The sequence below is a fragment of the Natrix helvetica genome, assembly GCF_964273705.1.
Source record: "Natrix helvetica genome assembly, chromosome: 4".
Classification (NCBI taxonomy): domain Eukaryota; kingdom Metazoa; phylum Chordata; class Lepidosauria; order Squamata; family Natricidae; genus Natrix; species Natrix helvetica.
The window spans coordinates 120594789-120616047 of record NC_138550.1 but is presented as its reverse complement, the minus strand read 5'-3'; the positions used below and the strand labels follow the sequence as shown (position 1 = coordinate 120616047).

Sequence of the window (21259 nt, the reverse complement as noted above, 5' to 3'; positions counted from 1 at the left end):
GGATCTTGCAACATTTTCCTGGGAGTTTGCCTTCATTCGTGAGACTGACCCATCCTCAAAGTATGTTGAAAGATATGTTAGTGGCTTTGAATCTCTTCTAAACATACCAAGTATATCTGCATATTCAAGATCCTTGCAGGGTGCTGTTATCACTCTACTGACTGCATATAACATTTAAATAAAATGCATATCCTAGTTAACATTGATCCAAGATTCAGTGATGTCCCGGTGTTTGGAAGCTGTCCGAGTCTGGATGGGGGACAACAGACTCAAGCTTAACCCCTCCAAGACCGAGTGGCTGTGGTTACCGGCACCTCGGTTCAACCAGTTGATTCCATCACTGGCCATAGGGGGCAAACAATTGCCCCCCGTGGAACAGGTGCGCAATTTGGGCGTCCTCCTAGATGCCCGGCTGTCGATGGATGACCATGTGGCAGCCGTGGCAAGGGGGGCGTTCCACCCGGTTCGCCTGGTGCGCCAATTGCGCCCCCTATTGGACCGGGATGCCTTACGCACAGTCACTCATGCGCTGGTGACGTCTCGCCTGGACTACTGCAACGCTCTCTACATGGGACTCCCCTTGGGATGTACCTGAAGACTACAGCTAGTTCAGAATGCGGCCGCGCGGGCCATCATGGGGAGTACCAGGTACTCCCACATAACACCTCTCCTGCGCGAGCTGCACTGGCTGCCTGTGGTTTTTCGGGTGCGTTTCAAGGTGTTGATTACCATCTTCAAAGCGCTCCATGGCACAGGACCTAGCTACCTGCGGGATCGCATCCTACCACATACATCCCTGCGACCAATTCGCTCTCACAGGGAGGGACTCCTCCGGGTGCCGTCCACCAAGCAATGCCAACGGGCGGCGCCTAGGAGTAGAGCCTTCTCTGTGATGGGCCCAACCCTCTGGAATGACCTCCCCCCCGATATTAGAACTACTACCGACTTCCGCTCCTTCCAACAAAAACTTAAGACTCACCTGTTCCGATTAGCCGGCCTGGCCCACTTATAGTTCTACTCTTACCTCCTGGCGGATATTTTATTGGGGATAGTTTTTAGGTAAATGTTTTTATAATTTTTAGAATTTTAATCTAACTTAACTAAATTGTACAGTGAATCATTACTACCTCCTCCAGTCCTATATTTAATTTATTGATTTTGTATTTATACTATGTATATTTGTTGTTCAATTATTTTAATATGACTGTACACCGCCTCGAGTCTCTTTTGAGAGGGGGGCGGTCTAGAAATTGAATAAAGTTAAGAAGTTAAGTGAGTATGGGATAATCATCCTGGCGAAGATATGCAACAGATCATTTGAGTTGTACGTATAAAATGCTAGTAGAAATGGTAATAATAGGGAATTAAATAGCAATCTTTTAGCTGAAAAGAAATCCTTATTTCAATACTTTGCAGATCAGCAATAATATTGGCAAGTTTTCATTATGATAGAGAAGAAACTACCATCTCTGGAGGAGATGAGAAAGAAAGAAAATATATGTGAAAGAAAGAGAGAAAGCACACAGACCTACTCAAGTGCTTTGCTTTTTGTTCTTCTATATATTTGCTCTGCATACTAACGTTTGTGAGCGAAAGATTCACTTAAATGTCTTTAGATGGATCCAGATAGCTAGCATCTTGAAGGTTGGCAGCAAGATTTCAAATTAATTTTGTGCTGTAACACTCATATAATGCAACTCAAATGTGAAAATCAACCCCTCCCCCCCCAAAAAAGGGGGGGATAGAGGCATTAAAGGAAAACATTCTGAAGTAAACCGATAGGCCTTACGTTCACTAGAAAGAAACATTCTGATCTCAGTGTGATTAATAATTAAAATCTATTACTGTGTGTGATAAGATGACATAATAGTAAGGTCAGCTTCAACAGAATCAGATGGTCATTTCCAGCAAATTCAAAGCTTGATTTGCTACAACAGGCTTGTGAATTAATAAGCTGGCAATACAAAAGTCAGTAAAGTTATTGAGCACACCCATATCCTCCACCATATTGCTTGTAGCCTAAGCTGTGGTTTCATTAAAGAGAAACAATGCAATCCTAAAGGAGGGAGTGGGGCTGGTGTGCCTACATTAAGAGAGGCGAGGATTGGGCACACGTAAGTTGGCTTCTCTTGTGCAGGTCTTTTGTGGGATTCCTTCGTGCTGTTCCATGTCTCAGATGCAGCATTTGAACTAGGCCAGCAGTCTGGCACACATTGCTGTGAGCAGAACACGAATTGGTTGGGATTAGCTTTCCACTTAAGCTTTTGGCCACAGCCCTGCCTCATAATGTGTCTGCCACAATAGGGGGTTTGTTCTCAGCAGGGGAGGAACTGCAACACCGAGTGGGCTGGAGTTGTTTGTTTGTATTGTAGCACTCTGATATTTATTTCATTTCCCGCTCTCAATTTTCCATGGATTAAACCTCGCTTAACCAATATAGCCCACTCTGGGACTTGAGGTTCGGTTTAAAAGAGCAATAAAGTTCTTGATTTCCCAAGAAATCCTCTTCCTTCCTCTTCATCCTTCACCACACCTAGAATTTCTTTGGATTCAGCCAGCCAGTCACCCACAAAGCATCTTCAAAGCAGGACTGGTATGACAATTTCCTTCACTCCTTCCATCAATTTAGAACAGTCTCAAAGTTCTAGATAGGATCTGAAATTGAACACGTCAGCCTTTCCCAGTCTGGCACTCTCCATGTTGGAGGGCTTGAATTTCCAGAATTCCACAACCAGTGTGGTCATAGCTGAGAATTGGAGGGCTGCTCTTTAGAAGGCCAGATCCTGAAGATGAAACTCAAATACTTTGGCCACCTAGTGAGAAGGAAGGACTCACTGGAGAAGAGCCTAATGCAGGGAAAGATTGAGTGCAAAATAAGAAGAGATGACAGAGAATTAGGTGGCTGGATGGAGTCACTGAAGCAGTTGCCGTGAGCTTAAATGGACTCCAGAGGATGGTAGAGGATAGGAAAGCCTGGAGGAATACAATACAATAGTAGAGTTGGAAGGGACCTTGGAGGTCTTCTAGTCCAACACCCTGCCTAGGCAGGAAACCCTATACCGTTTCAGACAAATGGCTATCCAACATCTTCTTAAAGACTTCCAGTGTTGAGGCACTCACAACTTCTGGAGGCAAGCTGTTCCACTGATTAATTGTTCTAACTGTCAGGAAATTTCTCCTCAGTTCTAAGTTGCTTCTCTCCTTGATTAGTTTCCACCCATTGCTTCTTGTTCTACCCTCAGGTGCTTTGGAGAATAGTTTGACTCCCTCTTCTTTGTGGCAACCCCTGAGGTATTGGAACACTGCTATCATGTCTCCCCCAGTCCTTCTTTCTCTTAAACTAGACATACCCAGTTCCTGCAACCGTTCTTCATATGTTTTAGTCTCCAGTCCCCTAATCATCTTTGTTGCTCTTCTCTGCACTCTTTCTAGAGTCTCCACATCTTTTCTGCATCGTGGCGACCAGAACTGAATGCAGTATTCCAAGTGTGGTCTTACCAAGGCATTATAAAGTGGTATTAACACTTCACCTGATCTTGATTCTATCCCTCTATTTATGCAGCATAGAACTGTGTTAGCTTTTTTGGCAGCTGCTGCACACTGCTGGCTCAAATTTAAATGGTTGTCCACTAGGACTCCAAGATCCCTCTCACAGTTACTACTATTGAGCAAGGTACCATCTATACTGTACCTGTGCATTTCGTTTTTGTTGCCTAAATGTAGAACCTTACTCTTTTCACCATTGAATTTTATTTTATTAGATAGTGCCCAATGTTCAAGTTGTCAAGATCCCACTGTATCCTAAATCTATCCTCTGGAGTGTTGGCTATTCCTGCCAGCTTGGTGTCATCTGCAAATTTGATGAGTTCTCCATTTATTCCCTCATCCAAATCATTGATGAAGATGTTGAAGAGTACTGGGCCTAAAACAGAGCCTTGGGGTACTCCACTACATACTTCCCTCCATGTAGATGCAGTTCCATATGTTGAGTGCGGTTGGTCATGGAATGTTGTCCATGGAGTCACAATGGGTCAGACACGATTTTGCAACTAACAACAACAATCCAAATGGCTTTTCTTCCACTCAAGGGCCATCTGACCAAATTGTTTCTTATATGTGTAGAAGTGGAAAAATTCCAAATAACATCTTTATTTTAGAAAGTTTCAGCAACTATTAGTAGCTGACTTGTCAGAATCATGATCCTGGCCATATTTGAGAATAGAGTCACTTGCATCTCTGCCAAGGTTATTTATGTTGCTCTTCTACGTGGTGGGTGGTTGCTTCACATGCTAGATTAAATGTGCATTATATCCATGAAACAATTGTTTCCACAAATGCCCTTATAGTTATAAAGCACCTCTAGCAAATATATTTATGTGTATATGGCTTGGCAGGCTTCCCAACCTGGTGTTTACAGACTCATACAAATGGGACTATGATTCCCATTGCCCCATACTGGCTGGGGTTGAAATTTATAGATCCAACACATTAGACAGAGAGGAAAAGGCACAGCTATAGAGTAATCAAGAGACAGAAAGGGTGGGAGAAAAGAAAATTCATGGAGGTTAAGAGCATCAGCTGAAGGAAATGGAAATAATATAAGCATCTTTGTTGAATTTAAAATCATGCTAGAGATCTTGATGGAACTCTATCCATAACTCTAGCAGTGAAAAGATGGCCCATCTCTGGAACAACCAAAGCATAAAGTTTCTCACTCCACAGAGAAAGAGAGTCTTTTTTCTTACTTCTAACAGGTAAGGACTTATATACATAATTACATTATAAAAATGAAACCACCCTCTTTCTCTCTCATCTAATGGAAGACACACTGCCTTTATTGTTTCCTAACCACTTCTAGTAATTCTACCACGGCCAATATTTGGCAGAACATCAGGGTACTGCTTTCCACAAATGATCAAATACGACTCCTGAGTGAACATCCAAAAGAATGGAAGGATTAAAACAAAAAGAATGAAACCTCCTCTGTATGAGCAGGTGACCTAAGCTCATGATACTCCCTTATATGTCAATTTACAAGGACAACATCATGTTATAAATGCAACTATTGTTAACCCAAGCAACCACCACTGTAGAGAATGTGAGGAGAGGAAATTGTGAAATAGCTCAACTGAGTCTTATTGTTTTGATGTTCACTCATCGGTGTAATTTTTTTTTTAAAAAATGGTCTTGGTCTAGATGAACCTGACCTGTTTTACTGAGGTAGGTGCCCTTACTGAATCTGCCTGCGATTGTCAGAGCTTTTACCAAGCAGATACAACCACAATAGTGAGCTTGCTAAAAGAATCCCTTGTTACTTTTTCATGGTGGCACAAACATGCCCCAATAACAATTTTTTTGTCATGTGTCACATGATGTTGTCTACTTCATCCTCAACTCATATCTCCACCAAATTGGGTCATCCTTAGCTGTTCCAATTTTCCAATAGTGTTTCCTGTTTTCTTCTGGCATAATTTTTGTCATGAACATGATCTAGCACAGTGTTTCTCAAACTTGGCAACTTTAAGTCCTGTGGACTTCAACTCCCAGCTGGCTGGGGGATTCTGGGAGTTGAAGTCCACAGGACTTAAAGTCGCCAAGGTTGAGAACCACTGATCTAGCAAACAACACCAATAAGGTGGTGAGATCTAGCAAATTCCTACTGGCCACTTTATGCTCCTGCAGGAATGATCCCACACTCCTAGCACTGAGAGCTGTCTTCCGTGGCCATTTTGGCTGGGTTGCATGAGAGAGTAGACTCCTAGATTCTGGACAGTAATATCGGATTAGTGCTTTCCAATGTACCTGTGAGGTCTTAAGTGAGCTCCTTGCAAACACCAATTTAGTACAGGGTTTAGCCGTCTTTCAAAAGTGCACTAAACCTGCATCAACAAACAGCCTGATTGATGGGTTATGAGTGTGGAGCAGATATCAGAAGATCTCCCTCCTGCTTGATCCCAAGCCCCTCCTCTATATCTGCAACCTGTCATGTAGACTATTATTGGATATGGTTTTAAAGCTTTTTCAGAAGCACAGACCCATGTTCAGAAGTAACCCAACTGATAGATAATAGGAAGGCTTTCACCAAGCAGGGGGACTAAGAACTGCCTTCTCTTCACCTCCTATACTGTTTCATGCTTGAAACCTATTACAGTAGAAGGGAAGATACTGAGAACACACCATAGAAGAGGATATCTCCCATACCATTCTGTGCCTCAGACCTCTCAGTCAAGTAGTTTTCCAGATGATGAAACCCACCATTCTAGGAAGTCAACTACCATAGCCTTGCTCAAACCACATTAGGAAAAGTGATGGGTAATTTTTTTCCTTTAAAAAAAAATTAACATACTTAAAAATAAAAACAGAGGGGGGGGGGAAGAAACGGAGAGAAAGGGAAAGAAAATGAAAATGAAATAAGGATTTGCATATATGGGAAGACACAATAAATGCAGACATGAAAAATGCCCAGTTGGACTCAGATGTCATGCTTGATCATGCAAGATGGCACTTGTTGAGCCAAAAAGCAGACCCTGCACCTGCAGGAAAAATGCAATGATAATGATGATGATTAATAGGCATAAACCAAGCCAATTTCAATGCATGACTGGCATGGTGCAAGGAACTATTTAGGAACAACTTAAGACGCAATTCTTCATGCTTGCTTAGGCAAGCTATCCTATGGGAATATGGTAGGATAACAGCACTGAAGTTAAACAAACTCTAGACCTTTTTTACCCCCTTTCATGGCTTGGCATCCTTGAGGTGTTTGGCAAAGCAACTTCCACAATTTCCTTCTGCATATCAGGTAGGAATTCTGGGGGTTGCTATCCTGTCACAAAGGGAAGAGTGATCTATAGCATGTTAATTGGGGGGGGGGGAGAGAAACAACAATTCTTTTAGAGCATTCTCTGTAAGAAAGTCCTTGGTGAGTTTGTTTTTCATTAAGATATTTCTGTCCCACTTTTCCAGTTCACATCCCAAAATGCTTAAGCTGGTTACAGTTGCCCAGTTGTAAAACATGAAATAAATAGCAAATTGTCTCTCAGCCCTAGGAAGCAGTTCACAGCAAACCACTTCCAAGAAAACCACAGGGACTCATCCATGCAGTCACCATGAGTCAACAGTGATATAAAGTCTTCTCCCCAAAAACCCAAACCATGGAGCAGTACATAGAGCAAATAAAAAAGGGAAGGATTTTGATTATATGGTTGCAACTGACACCTTGACATTTTCACTCCCCGAATTAAAAACAAATCATTAACACATAAATAAAAGTATCATCAGGAAAGCAATGTACAAACCAAAAGATGGGGGGGGGGGAAACAGGCAGACGTTTTTTAAATTAAGTTTTCTTCTCAGCTATGAATTGTTGCCACAAGAAAAAGAAAGTGAGCAGCTGGATAGATGGAGAGGCAGGCATTTGTCAAAAGAAAATGATAATGTAGTCTCAGCACCACCACAGGAAAATACAATGCACTCCTATGCAAAACAGGTTCCAGTGCAAATCATAACTAGATAACCACTACCACCTGTCTCCAAGGCCCTCTGTCCTCAAGATATTCATGATGTTAAAGTAAGCATCCAACACAGGAACAGTCTTGAGATAATGTAGTGAGTCAAATTCTAGATAAAGAAAGGAGCAGCATAATGCTAGACATTTCTCTGATTGCACCTGCTGTCTCTGTGTGCGTATCCCAGCAACATTTTTTCCTGGGAACGTGAAGTAAAGCTGCCATCACTGCACATGCATGATACATAGATGGCCTAGGAAAGCTTTTGAAGCAGCTGCACCATAGGTTGTGACTGCCTTACAACTTCCAGGACCAGTGTTTTGCTCTCATGGCTTCTGTGAAGCATAGATTAGCCAAACTTTCCAGATCATTAAAGGAGACACAAAAGTTCAATACGAAATGTAAATATGGAAACCAGCTGAGATAAAGCAATGAGTTGAGTAATATAATACAATAGCAGAGTTGGAAGGGACCTTGGAGGTCTTCTAGTCCAACCGCCTGCCTAGGCAGGAAACCCTATACCGTTTCAGACAAATGGCTATCCAACATCTTCTTAAAGACTTCCAGTGTTGGGGCATTCACAACTTCTGGAGGCAAGCTGTTCCATTGATTAATTGTTCTGTCAGGAAGTTTCTTCTCAGTTCTAAGTTGCTTCTCTCCTTGATTAGTTTCCACCCATTGCTTCTTGTTCTACCCTCTGGTGCCTTGGAAAATAGTTTGACTCCCTCTTCTTTGTGGCAACCTCTGAGATATTGGAATACTGCTATCATGTCTCCCCTCGTCCTTCTTTCTATTAAACTAGACATACCCAGTTCCTGCAACCGTTCTTCATGTTTTAGTCCCCAGTTCCCTAATCATCTTTGTTGCTCTTCTCTGTACTCTTTATAGAGTCTCCACATCTTTTCTACATCATGGCGACCAGAACTGAATGCAGTATTCCAAGTGTGGCCTTACCAAGGCATTATAAAGTGGTATTAACACTTCACCTGATCTTGATTCTATCCCTCTGTTGATGCAGCCTAGAACTGTGTTGGCTTTTTTGGCAGCTGCTGCACACTGCTGGCTCATATTTAAATGGTTGTCCACTAGGACTCCAAGATCCCTCTCACAGTTACTACCGTTGAGCAAGGTACCACCTATACTGTACCTGTGCATTTCATTTTTGTTGCCTAAATGTAGTCTAGTACAGGGTTGTCTAGTACAGGGAGTCTAGTACAGGATTGTCAAACTCGCAGCCCGCGAGCCATCACAGGCTGGCCATGCCCACACTTGGTTTAACAAAGGGGGGGAGAAGTCCTGATACGTCACGTGATGCCATTGTTACAACATGAGTTTGACACCCCTGGTCTAGCAGCTTTTAAAAGATTCATTTTTATGCCTTGGATAAATCTTCTCATGAGCACACTAAGAAAACAAGAGCCAGTGAATATTAATATCAACCTTGTGTCATCTAAGCAATAGTTCCTTGAACACAGAACACAGCTTTATCAGTCCTCATAAATATTGATTGAATATACACAGATAAGGTCTGTTTAAACTGTCATCATTGTGATAACACATATACACAGAGACAGTCTTGAGTCTTAGTCATGGCTACTGCTTAAGAAGCATCACTAAAAAGTGCAGGCCTTGTGAAATATGTGTCATTTAAACCATTCAGAGCGTCTGTGCCTGATTTGCATGTTGGGATATGGGTGGGGAAGTGGGAAGGGTTGTTGAGAATGTATGCATTGTACATGTTTGTGGCACCAGCTTTATAGGTCAGTCTCTTTAGAGTGAATTTTGCTCTACTAAAGGTAAGTCCTTTTAGCAAACTTCATTCATAATGGATCAGCAAATATGGACCATTTTAAACAGCATAATCAATATTAATGCCTAATAGATCAAAATAAGTCACAATTGTGCTCATATCAGTGGAAAGGACAGAAGACAGAAAAGGAGTTTTGAAATATCCAATTTTCTTTTTTTTTCAAGTTCCTGCTCAAATTCAAATTTCAGGATAACAGGGCTTGGGAATGTGTGTCTATATTCCATTCTGTATCATATCACTGTTGACCTAGGAATACTTGAAAGCTCAATTTTTCAAATGTAGTGATTACAGTGACACCAAATGGTACAGAAGAGTAAAGACTCATCCAAGAGTTGCAGTTCAGTAATACACTTCGAGAGATCCTGACTCTTGCTCATAAAACATGGAATTGATAGGTACTATTGAACATTGGCACAATGGAATAACCAAGGATTTTCTTCTCCTGTCCCCAACACCCAATTATTCTATTTGTCTGAAGTAGTGTAGGGTTTCCTGCCTTAGCACGGGGTTGGACTACAAGACCTCCAAGGTCCCTTCCAACCCTGTTATTCTATTCTATTCTATTCATAGCCTGTAATGGGAAATACTTTGCTGCAAATTCCATAGGGAAGACTATATATTTATGGCCTGATTCTGTAAAAAGTTGTATGCCAAAACTGATGGGATTGCCATGAATTATTTACACTTTTTGAATTAAAAAAAGGCAGGGGATTAAAAAAAAGGAAGTTTATACCATTAGTCTGAAGAACTATGTAGCACAGGCCACACATTTAGACTGTTCATTGGTTCCATACAATTTCTATTTCCTTTCGTAAAAAAACATTTTTACTTTTTTGTGCAGGCAGACAAGCAGGGCATTTTTTGTAAGTTTCATACTGTTGCTTAAAGTCAGAGGACAAAAGACATTTCCCCAAGGTAATTTTTAAAATCTCCTGGCAACTTTAACCATTTTTATTTATGTTCTTCTTACCTATATATTCAAGACATTGAAATGAATAAAATTATCTCAATAAAAATGCTTCCATTTTTCTTTAAATATAAAAAGGAAGGTAAAATTTTTTAGAATGGTTTTCTTAATGAAAATATAAATTTATGACACTTAAATAGCAAAAAATTAAACACGAAAATTCTGAAGGAACAAAACAGGGACAGGAGCACCAAAAATATAGGAAACTGAATATGTTTTGAAGAAAAGCTGCTTTTTATTGATATGAAAAGGATAGGTTGGGAAAGCTTATAGGAACTAGATGACTCCAAGAGAGTAGGCTGATGCCATTCCCTGAATATTTATGGAGATTCTCAGTGATCCAGGTCAGGTGCTTTTTCAAAAGGCAACTGGGCTTCATTTTCCTTGAAGATGCTTTCTTCTCATTCTTGGATGAGAAGTGAAACATCTTCAAGGAAAAACAAAGTCCAGTTGCCTTTTGAAAAAGCACCTTTTGGACATTCCACAGATTGCAAAGAAATGTTGCAAGTTACAGTAAGGGTTGGTGTTTTTTGGGGGGGGGGTTTCATTGCATATTACCTCCAGTTCTAACATGCCAGGAAAGATAATAACCTCATCAGTGTTTTTTTACAAAAGAACACGCAGCCTAAATCTTGTCTTAAGATTTTTCAGAACATACTTCAAGGCAAAGAATAGTCTCCTGAATAGTTTTGCTTGAGACGAATTGCCCACCTGGTGAAATCAAGAACTTCCTCCCCTTTCTCTTGCCCCAAATGCAAAAGATGGAGCCCCATACCCAGGAAGATGATTTCACTTTATTGGAACAATGATCGTTGAGCTCTAACTTGCAAAGAAAGAGAAACAGAGAACAGAAAGGAAAATCTTATATGAAGATTTTGAGTTGTGACAAGGGAAATTCTAGGGCTCTGATTTACTGTCAGGATCTTGAACCATGCAGGAAAAACTGGATAAATTTGGCTGCATAGAGCGAGCAGGGGTTGTTTTGTTTTTGTTTTTTGTTAAGAAATCGTGCTTTTCCAGGGCGCTGCTCTGGAGAGTCCAAAGAAGGGGTTAAACACAGCCAATCTGCCCAGAACTGAATTGAAAACTTTAAGCCACGCCTCTGGTGCCGACTCTCCTCAGATTTTTTCAATTCAGCTAGCCCAGTAGACGCGCTTTAAGATTTCTCCAGTTCTAAGATTGATTCCTTGGACTCTCCAGAGGAAGAATAATTTTTTAAAACAGCATATTTAAGGATTTTTAGAGCAGGCTGGTGAGTTTAAATTTAAGTTTGTTTTTTTCCCTTTTTAATTGGGTTTTTCTCACCCTTTCGGCTCTCCTGGAGTCCGGGGCTTTGCTCTGGCTCCTAGAAGCCACAGGCAGCTGTTGGGGGAAGCGCGTGGGTCGGAGTGCCGACGCCAGCGCTGTTGGGGCACCCCTACTGGGGGCCGATTCCCACTGGAAGCCCTCCGTTGCAATTTGTGCTTCTAGCAAGTCAAATTGCTGCGTGGGCTTCCAGGGCAGCCATTTTGGCTTCTTCCCTCTTTAAATTTGGCGCGCAAAAGCTCCGGTGAGTTCCGGCCGCCATTTTGGATTGCGCAATCTTCCGGCTTTACTTTTAAAAGTTTTTTGCCGCAGCTGCCTGGTGCCTGGCTCTTTGCAGGAGCCGTGTGGAGTCAGACTTGCCCGGTGTGACCGGCGACCTGGGCCCCAATCCAAGCAAGTGATAGCGGCGTGGGATCGTGGCCTGCTGGGTCGCCTCCTTTACTCTCCTGCAGGCGCTAGGAGCGAATTCTGCTCGCGCCTAAGAAATTCCAAGCTACTTCAGGCCTTGCAGTTTCTCTGTCTCCTCAGGAGCATCGTGCTGCGGTGGGCTTTCTGGAGGTGGTGAGTGGTGGTTTTCCCATCCCCCTACTGTCCCAACCAGTGATTGTTACCATGGCAGATCAGGCCCCTGAGACTTCTGAGGGTGTCTCTTCCAGAGCCCCTGTAAGACAGGCCGGGAAAGCTGCCAGGGAGGCCATTAGAGGGAGTAAGCCTTACTCCAGGCATGGCCCCAAGCAGGGCTCAGGCCTAGACAAAGATCCATTAAGGCGACAGAAGGCCTTAGAAATACAGGTTTCCAAAGCCCAACAGCAGGCCCAATCTTCCCTTTCGGTGTCTCCTGGGGAGCCCTCCAGGGAAATTCCTCCAGCCCAGGGAGGCCCCATTTCTGATAGTGAAGAGGAAGGGGATTCCTTGGCCATGGCAACTTCTCCAGGCCATTCCATGGCTGATCAGGCAGATCTCTATGCCTGTCCCTCTGATATGGATGAGGGACCAGCTCCAATGGGGCCCTTAGCCCCTCAACAGCCGATCCCCGGGCCCACTCAAAGGGTTCGCCCCATTGAGGACCAAGGGCCTAACCTATCCACTGAAATGCAGGAAATAATTAACAGGGCCATTTCCCAGGGCATTGAGGCAGGCATGCGAAAAGGTGGCAAGCGCACTCGCAAGACCCACCATTTGCAACCCCAGGAGGATTCCAGAGAGATGACTCCTAGCCTTCCACCTCCGTCCCTGCATTCTTCAGTGGCCTCCGATGAGTCAGACTGGGAGGAAGAAGAGGAATTTCTTCCTAGGCAGGAAGCTGAATTCTCTGGGGATGAGGCAAGCCCCGCCAAAAAGCCGGCCTTTTCAGGCTTATTTAATTTGGATAATTTCAAAACCATTTTAGATAAGGCTAAGATCTCAACTCACATGGGGTCCACCCCCCCAGCTCAGGTGGTTGTAGACCCTGATGATCTATCTGGGGATCTCTTTGAGGAACCCATTTCGGTCCAGGAAATAGTTCCTGTACCCAAGATGTTCCTCAATTTAGTTCAAAGACAGTGGGCGCAGCCAGCTACCATGGCTACCCCCAGCAGCCATGACAAGAAGCTATATACGGTGGATGCCAGCCTGGAGGAGCTGCTCAAGCTCCCTCCTATCGATCCCCCTGTAGCGGCTCTTACCTCCTCTTCTGTGCTCCCTCCTGACCTGTTGGAGGGGCTCAAGGCTGAGGACAAGAGAACCGAAACTGCTTGTCACAAGACCCATCAGGCAGCTGCATGGGCCATTAAGTCCTCCGCTTCAGCCTCCTTTTTCTCCAGGGCGGCTCTCCTGTGGCTGAGGCAGTTGTTGAGGAAGATACCTGCCAAGGACGTTAAAGTCAGGCAGGATATCAATAAAATCATGGCAGCCACAGAGTACACTGCTGATGCCACTCTGAATGCTGCTAAGTTTGCCTCGCGTGCCCTAGCGTCTAATGTTACTTCCAGACGCCTCCTGTGGCTTAAGCTGGAATGTGGATATGCGCTCCAAATGGAAGCTTGTTACTGCCCCCTTTAAAGGGGACAAGCTATTTGGTGAGGTCCTTGATCCAGTCCTTGTGGAAAACAAGGACAAAAAGAAAGTGATGCCATCAGTCACCAAAAAGCCTGATCGTAAAGGTCCTGGCTCTTACAGGAGGCAGGCCTTTCGGAACAATGAGCCCTCCACCAGCTCCGCCCCCTATCATCGGGCGTATCCCCAGCAGGGTGAGCGGTCTCAGGACCGTCAGTCCTTTCGAGACAGAGGTCGCCAGCAGCCCTTCTCCAAGCGGCCATTTCGGGGGGGCTCCGGCTCCCGACCCATTAGGAGGTATAAATGACCATCACAGGTCAGCTCCCATAGGAGGGCGGTTGCAGTTGTTCCACGCCAAATGGGAGCAGACCACGTCGGACCAGTGGGTTCTTCAAACGGTCCGCATGGGTCTCACTTTAGAATTCTGGTCCCCCCCTCCCCGCCACTTCATCCGGTGTCCAGTTCCCTCAGGGTTAGTCAAAAGATCCCTCATGGAACAGGAGATAAGGCACCTCAAGGAGATCAGGGCCATAGAACCTGTCCCAGCAGGCCAGGAAGGAAGAGGGTTTTACTCCATCCTGTTTCTGGTCCCCAAAAACTCAGGAGGGTGGAGGGGGATATTAGATCTAAAGAGGTTCAATCACCACGTGACATATCGCAGGTTCAAGATGCAGTCCCTCCAGTCCATCTTGGGGTGCATCAGGCCAGGCGATATACTAACGTCCATAGACCTCAAAGAGGCCTACCTCCACATCCCTATCCCCAAAGCCCACCGCAAGTTCCTGAGGTTCTCTTACGCGGGCCTCCATTACCAGTACCGGGCAATGCCATTCGGCCTGTCATCGGCGCCCAGGACATTCACAAAGGTTCTCGCAGCCGTGGCGGCTTTTCTACGGTCACGTCCGGTCAGACTCCACTGTTACCTAGACGATGTTCTCATTCTGTCATCATCGCATCAACAAGCTGTCAGCGACCTAGAACACACCATGCAGGCGCTCCGGGACCACGGGTTCACCATCAACCTGGAAAAAAGTCATCTCGTTCCCACGACCAGAAAGAAGCATCTAGGGGCCGTCATCGACACCACCTCGTGCACGGTATCCCTGTCTCCGGAAAGGGTGGCCAGCCTTCGGGAGATGGTCGTTCAGGTGCAGCAGTCACGTCTAGTCAAGGTGGTTCAGCTCTCACAGCTCCTCGGCAAGATGATCTCGTGCCTGTCAATCGTGCCTTGGGCGAGACTTCACTCCCGTCCCCTACAGTGGCTCCTGCTTCCATATCAAAGAACAAACGAAAACAGCTCAACAAGACTGATTCCAGTTCCAGCAGAGGTACGTCGCTCTCTAAAGTGGTGGTTGTCTCCGGCCCTGTTAAAGGGGTCGCCATTCAAGGAGCCAGTCAGGCTCACCATCACAACGGATGCCAGCCTGTTCGGTTGGGGGGCCCACTGCCACAACCAGCTCGCACAGGGCAGGTGGTCCCCTTCCGAAGCCGCTCACAGCATCAACTGGCTGGAGCTGAGGGCAGTCAGGCTTGCGCTGAAGCGCTTCCAGAGCACCGTTCAGGGCCACCACGTGCGCATCATGACAGACAATGTCGCCACCAAGGCGCACATCAATCGACAGGGGGGAACGCGCTCCAGATCCCTGATGAAGGAGGCGGAGCTCTTGGGTCGATGGGCGGGGAGTTATCTCCTTTCTCTTCAGGCGGAGCACATCTCGGGCACGAGCAACACCCAGGCGGACTGGCTGAGCAGATCCACAGTCGACCACTCGGAGTGGCGTCTACATCCGCTGCTGTTCCAGCAACTGTCCCAGAGGTTCCGCCTCCCGCTGGTGGACCTGTTCGCCACCGCGGCCAACGCGCATCTTCCGCGGTTCTTCACAAGGTTCCACGACCCGAGGGCGGAAGGAGTCAACGTGCTGCACGGCCCGTGGCCGAAAGGTCTGCTTTACGCTTTCCCCCCGCTACCTCTTCTTCCCAGAGTCATCAGGAAGATCAGCAGAGGAGGCGGAGGTGCTGCTGGTAGCACCGTACTGGCCCAGGAGAACCTGGTTTGCAGACTTGGTGAGTCTTTCGATCACACCACCGTGGCGGATTCCTCCACAGGACATCTCTCTCAGCCAGGGGGCCCTTCAACATCCAGAACCCCAGTGGCTGCAGTGGGCCGTCTGGCACTTGAGAGGGATCTCCTAAGCAGAGGCAAGTTGTCAGACAAGGTGATTGGTACCATCCAAGCGTCACGACGGCAGTCCACGACGCGCATCTACGACGCCACTTGGAAATCCTTCGCCAGCTGGTGCACGGCTCATGGTACGTCTGCGCCCCTTGCTTCGGTTCCTGTCATCCTGGACTTCCTGCAGGAAGGTTTGGACAAGGGCCTGGCACCTAACACCCTGAGGCGCCAGGCGGCAGCCCTGTCAACCATCCTCTCAGTTGAGGGCTACGCATCTCTTGGCCGGAATCCGACCATCCGCAGTTTCCTCAGGGGAGCGACCAACCTGAGACCCCCAGTGGTCCACAGATACCCATCTTGGGATCTCAATGTAGTGTTGCGGTCCCTCATCGGGCCCCCGTTTGAGCCCATTAAGACGGCCAGTCTCAGACACCTCACATTCAAGACGGTTTTTCTGGTCGCTATCACGTCTGCTCGTCGCATATCGGAACTGGCTGCCTTGTCAGTCAGAGAGGACTTGTGTCTCATTCGTAACGACAGAGTAATCCTGAGGCTGGACCCTTCCTTCATTCCGAAGGTCAATTCCTGGTTTCATCGGGCGCAGGAGGTGGTCCTTCCGGATTTTTGCCTGCATCCTCGGCACCCGAGGGAAAAGCGCTGGCACATGCTGGATGTGCGCAGGACTATTCGCAGATACATCAAGCGCACGGCCAGTTTTCGGAAATCCGAATCTCTATTCGTCTCCTTTCAACCAGCTTCTCAAGGCAAGAAGGTCTCTTCATCTACCATCGGCGGATGGCTGCGAGCCTGCATTGCGCTTGCCCACGTTTTACAGTCCGTTCCTGTGCCTCGCAATATCACAGCACATTCGACTAGAAGCGCCGCCACCACAGCTGCCTGGTCTACACAGGCACCGATTGAAAAGATCTGCAAGGCGGCCACCTGGACTTCTCTGTCTCCATTTGTCCGAAATTACAAACTGGACAGTTTTGCATCGGCGGAAGGGGCCTTTGGGAGGCGTGTTCTTCAGGGCATCCATACCAGCAGAGCGACCCTGATGGCTGAGCCTTCCCGCCCTAGTGACAGTTAGCTTGGGCATGTCCCTTCTTTGGACTCTCCAGAGCAGCGCCCTGGAAAATGACCATTGTCTTACCTGAAGGGTCCTTTTCAGGGCGCTGCAACGGAGAGTCCACCCCGCCCTGGGGTCTATTCTCCGCTGGTGTTTGTGAAATCACAGTGTTGTTTGTTGTTTCTGTTATTGTTGTTGGACTATTTTTGACTTGTTCCATATTAGACTTCCAGTTGAAGTTTCAGCGCGCAACTGTTCCACGTCTTCATTGAATAAATCTGAGGAGAGTCGGCACCAGAGGCGTGGCTTAAAGTTTTCAATTCAGTTCTGGGCAGATTGGCTGTGTTTAACCCCTTCTTTGGACTCTCCGTTGCAGCACCCTGAAAAGGACCCTTCAGGTAAGACAATGGTCATTTCCTTGAGCATGCAGATGTTGGAAATAATCATTTTTTTCTTGTTAGCAAGTGAGAAATATTGATCAATTAAGTGCTTATCTCCAAATTAGTTTGTGCAATTTCCTTATTAGATTTTGTCTTAGTTGGTTGCTTAGGAACCAACTGTCTCTACTCAATTTCATTTTATCCTTGTAAGTGGTGAGCAAAATTTCTTTGCTAAGTTCCTTTGGATTTTTCAGGGTGATGTCAGGTGAGGAACCTGCTCCCTGCCAGTTATGTTTGCAAGTAAGCCAGAGGGGTCCTAGAAAGAAATTTATATCTGATTTCAGCCATTACACTCTATTGCTGCCACTTTATGAAATACTCTCCCCCATAGAAGTATGTGCAGCTCCCACCTTGTTGCAGTTTAAGAAACAGCAGACATCAAATATCAAAACTGTTTCAACATGCTTTGGAATCTAATTGACTGGCTGTGGGCACCTATCATGGCTTTTTTGATGTTATCTCTGTTTGTGATTACTTTTTACAGTAAAAGTTGTGATTTACTTATTATGTTTTTAATTTTCTTTTTGATATATTCGGCTGAGAATTCTTTAGGTTATGCAAAGTGTTTAATAAACAAATCAATCCACAAGTGTCCCTATAAGAATGTAGTTTCATATGTGAAAGATCTTGTAAGTAAATGCCTCTTTTGCATATCATTTGTCAAGGAGGGGGAAAAATAGAGGAAAATGGAATTGATATGGAATTGGAATAATCTGTAAAAGGAAACTGGGCTGCCAAAGAACACGATGGCTGGACCCCGTCAAAGCTGATACCACCCAGTGCATAGAAAACCTTAGATAAGTTCTGCAAGATCAGAAGATGTGGGAAGACCTGGACCACAGAATTGCCAAGAATCAGACATGATCATCATCGTGGATAATCTAACAAAAACAGTACTAGAAGGAAGGTGATTAAATTAAATTACATGCACAAGAAACAGATTATTCTGGCTCATAGGAGAAATGAAGAATTTAGCATTTTTCAGCTTTGGAAAAGCAACATAGACAAATTTATTCAAGAAATTAGCTCAACGTTTTGCATTGTGATAGGATTTATTTTAGCACTGGAGTGCACTACTGCTCTCTAGTGGATAATATCACTAAATGCACAGAGACGGGGACTACTTGTTGAGTAATCCTGATCCTTCAGTCAAATAAAATGAAATTCAATGGTGAAAAGAGTAAGGTTCTACATTTAGGCAACAAAAACGAAATGCAGAGGTACAGTATAGGTGGTACCTTGATCAATAGTAGTAACTGTGATAGGGATCTTGGAGTCCTAGTGGACAACCATTTAAATATGAGCCAGCAGTGTGCAGCAGCTGCCAAAAAAGCCAACACAGTTCTAGGCTGCATAAACAGAGGGATAGAATCAAGATCAGGTGAAGTGTTAATACCACTTTATAATGCCTTGGTACGGCCACACTTGGAATACTGCATTCAGTTCTGGTCGCCACGATGTAAAAAAGATGTGGAGACTCTAGAAAGAGTGCAGAGAAGAGCAACAAAGATAATAAAAAAGGGGACTGGAGACTAAATCATATGAAGAACGGTTGCAGGAACTGGCTACCTCTAGTTTAATAGAAAGAAGGACTAGGGGAGACATTATAGCATTGTTCCAATATCTATGGGGTTGCCACAAAGAACAGGGAGTCAAACTATTCTCCAAGGTACCTGAGGGTAGAACAAGAAGCAGTGGGTGGAAACTAATCAAGGAGAGAAGCAATTTAGGACTGAGGATAAATTTCCTGACAGTTAGAACAATTAATCAGCTTGCCTCCAGAAGTTGTGAATGCCCCAACACTGGAAGTCTTTAAGAAGATGTTGGATAGCTATTTGTCTGGAATGGTATAGGGTTTCTGCCTAGGCAGGGGGTTGGACTCGAAGACTTCCAAGGTCCCTTCCAACTCTGCACAGGTATTACTCGACCTTGCTCTATCTTCTATAATTTGAAAGTATTTCCAATTCAGACCTGCAGTAGCTAAGTTATTCTATAATATTAACCAAAAAAGCGTTAAGAATTTCCAGTACCTCTTTGTTGCCAGCTTGGAGCCATATGATATGGTGACCCTATCTGATGCTCAAAACAAAAGGCTTGAGGGAGTATCCAATGGAAATCACGTCATCTAAATGGACCTTGCCCATTAGCATTGCAAACCTGAATGATTTCTGCTTTTACACACAACACTGTTCTCTAAACCATCTGAGTTTCTCTTTTCAGTGGGCAGATTCGATCTGTAGAAGCAGAGCACTACACAAGAACATTGTTTTGCAAATTAATAAGGAAGCCCTTGAAGCTTGTAGATATTCATAACATGAGAATGGGTCAATATTTGCAAGCAATGCAGTTTGATTCATATTGCTAAGTTATATGCAGTGGAATAAAATGCCAGTTTTTAAAATCTAATTCCCGAGGCAATAAAATTTGTTTAAGAGTTCATAATTAAATCTAACAATGATGACCTTATCCTGGCTGATAGGAGAAATGAAGGACTTAACATCTTTCAAGCCATGCTTGTTAGTGGCTTAATAAAAACTTGAGGACTAGCATAAATTCTTTCAATTAAGCTGTAATTACTTAGTTGCTGTGTTTCCAGATGTGGCAAGAAGTCATTGATTGCATTTAAACTGATGATGATTAGAGGCTGAGAAACCGAGGGATCCTGGCTATGGCTATGACATATTGTGAGGAGTGGAACTCCCCCCACCTCTAATTAAAATAAAGGTTAGGGTTAGCCTTTATTTGACAAAGGAAGAACTAATATGATTACTGTATGCTTTGCTTCCAAAGATAAACAAGAACCTCAGAGTGAAGATAAATCTCTTCTTCCTGTCTGAATTTCTCAATTCAAATTATGCTTTTTTCATAGAAAAATGCTATATCTAGCTTGATGTTTCATCTTTCTATTCAAATGAACATAAGACAATCAGGTAATAATTTTTTTGATATTCACTTTACCATATTGGTTTAGCAAGTTTATTCTTTTTAAAGAGCTACAACTAAATTAGTGTTTGTCAAATTCATCTACTTTTAAGATACCGGTATATGGGCTTCTACTCCTAGAATTCCCCAGCTAGTTGTAGCTTACTGAAAAATGTGATAGGGAAAACAGTTGAGAATGGCTTCAGGAATTCTTTCCACCCTTTTTATCAGGGAAGTGTTAAGAGAGGTATTTACTGATGGATGGACATATAGGTAGTCCTTGTTTAGTAACCAGAAATTTTAAGTTTCAAGCAAAAGATAAAAAACCAAAAACAAACCAAGGAGGGGTTAGAAAAGAGAGGTTAAGGAACAGAAAATATCAGGAGTGCAAAGATCAGGAAAACTTGAAGAGGTCACTAAGTGAAACTGGGATTGTGCTTACGATCTTATTTTCCTTTGCTTTACAAACCTGCAAAGATCATAAATGAGAGGATTAATTTTTTTAAAAAAAAATCACTGTTAATGGTTGCTAAATGAGATAATTGTTAAACAAGGAACCCCAGTACTAAACAAATTATATGGAAATGTTAGGCATACAAGTTAGTAACCGAGTCTTTTTTTAAAAAAAAATTGATTAATATTTATGTTGTTTTCCTTGTATTTATTGGTTGTGTGGAACAATGTATTGTTTGCATAACAGGATCACATTAACTATAGTAAAGGTAAAATCTATGTTTTATCAGTTATTTTAGGATACACATACTAGCCTTGGCTTTTTTTCCCTAAGGATCAGAATGACACAGGAGCAAGTAAAACCACAGTGGAATATTGTTTCCAGGAATTTTTAATAAATTGTCCCAGGTAAGTTATTAAAATAGCAGGGTTAGGGAATAGCAGCCTAGATATGAAGATACTCGCTTCCCACTCAAAAGATGGGAGAGTTCAATCCTAGGCAGAGACCAATGTTTCTCTATCAGGGCACAAAGAGAAAATATCTGCTGAGAACTTCGTGTGTCAGGAAGGGCATC

General features: G+C 44.2%; 1 long non-coding RNA gene across 1 annotated transcript in view; it reads left to right on the top strand.

Moving 5' to 3' along the window:
* LOC309390710 overlaps positions 1-20237 on the top strand; it is a 30444-nt gene extending 10207 nt beyond the window's left edge. The window contains exon 3 of the long non-coding RNA XR_014175168.1: positions 20179-20237. This is a non-coding gene — a long non-coding RNA (uncharacterized lncRNA). The remainder of the gene's footprint in view (positions 1-20178) is intronic.
* The last annotated feature ends 1022 nt before the right edge of the window (positions 20238-21259 follow it).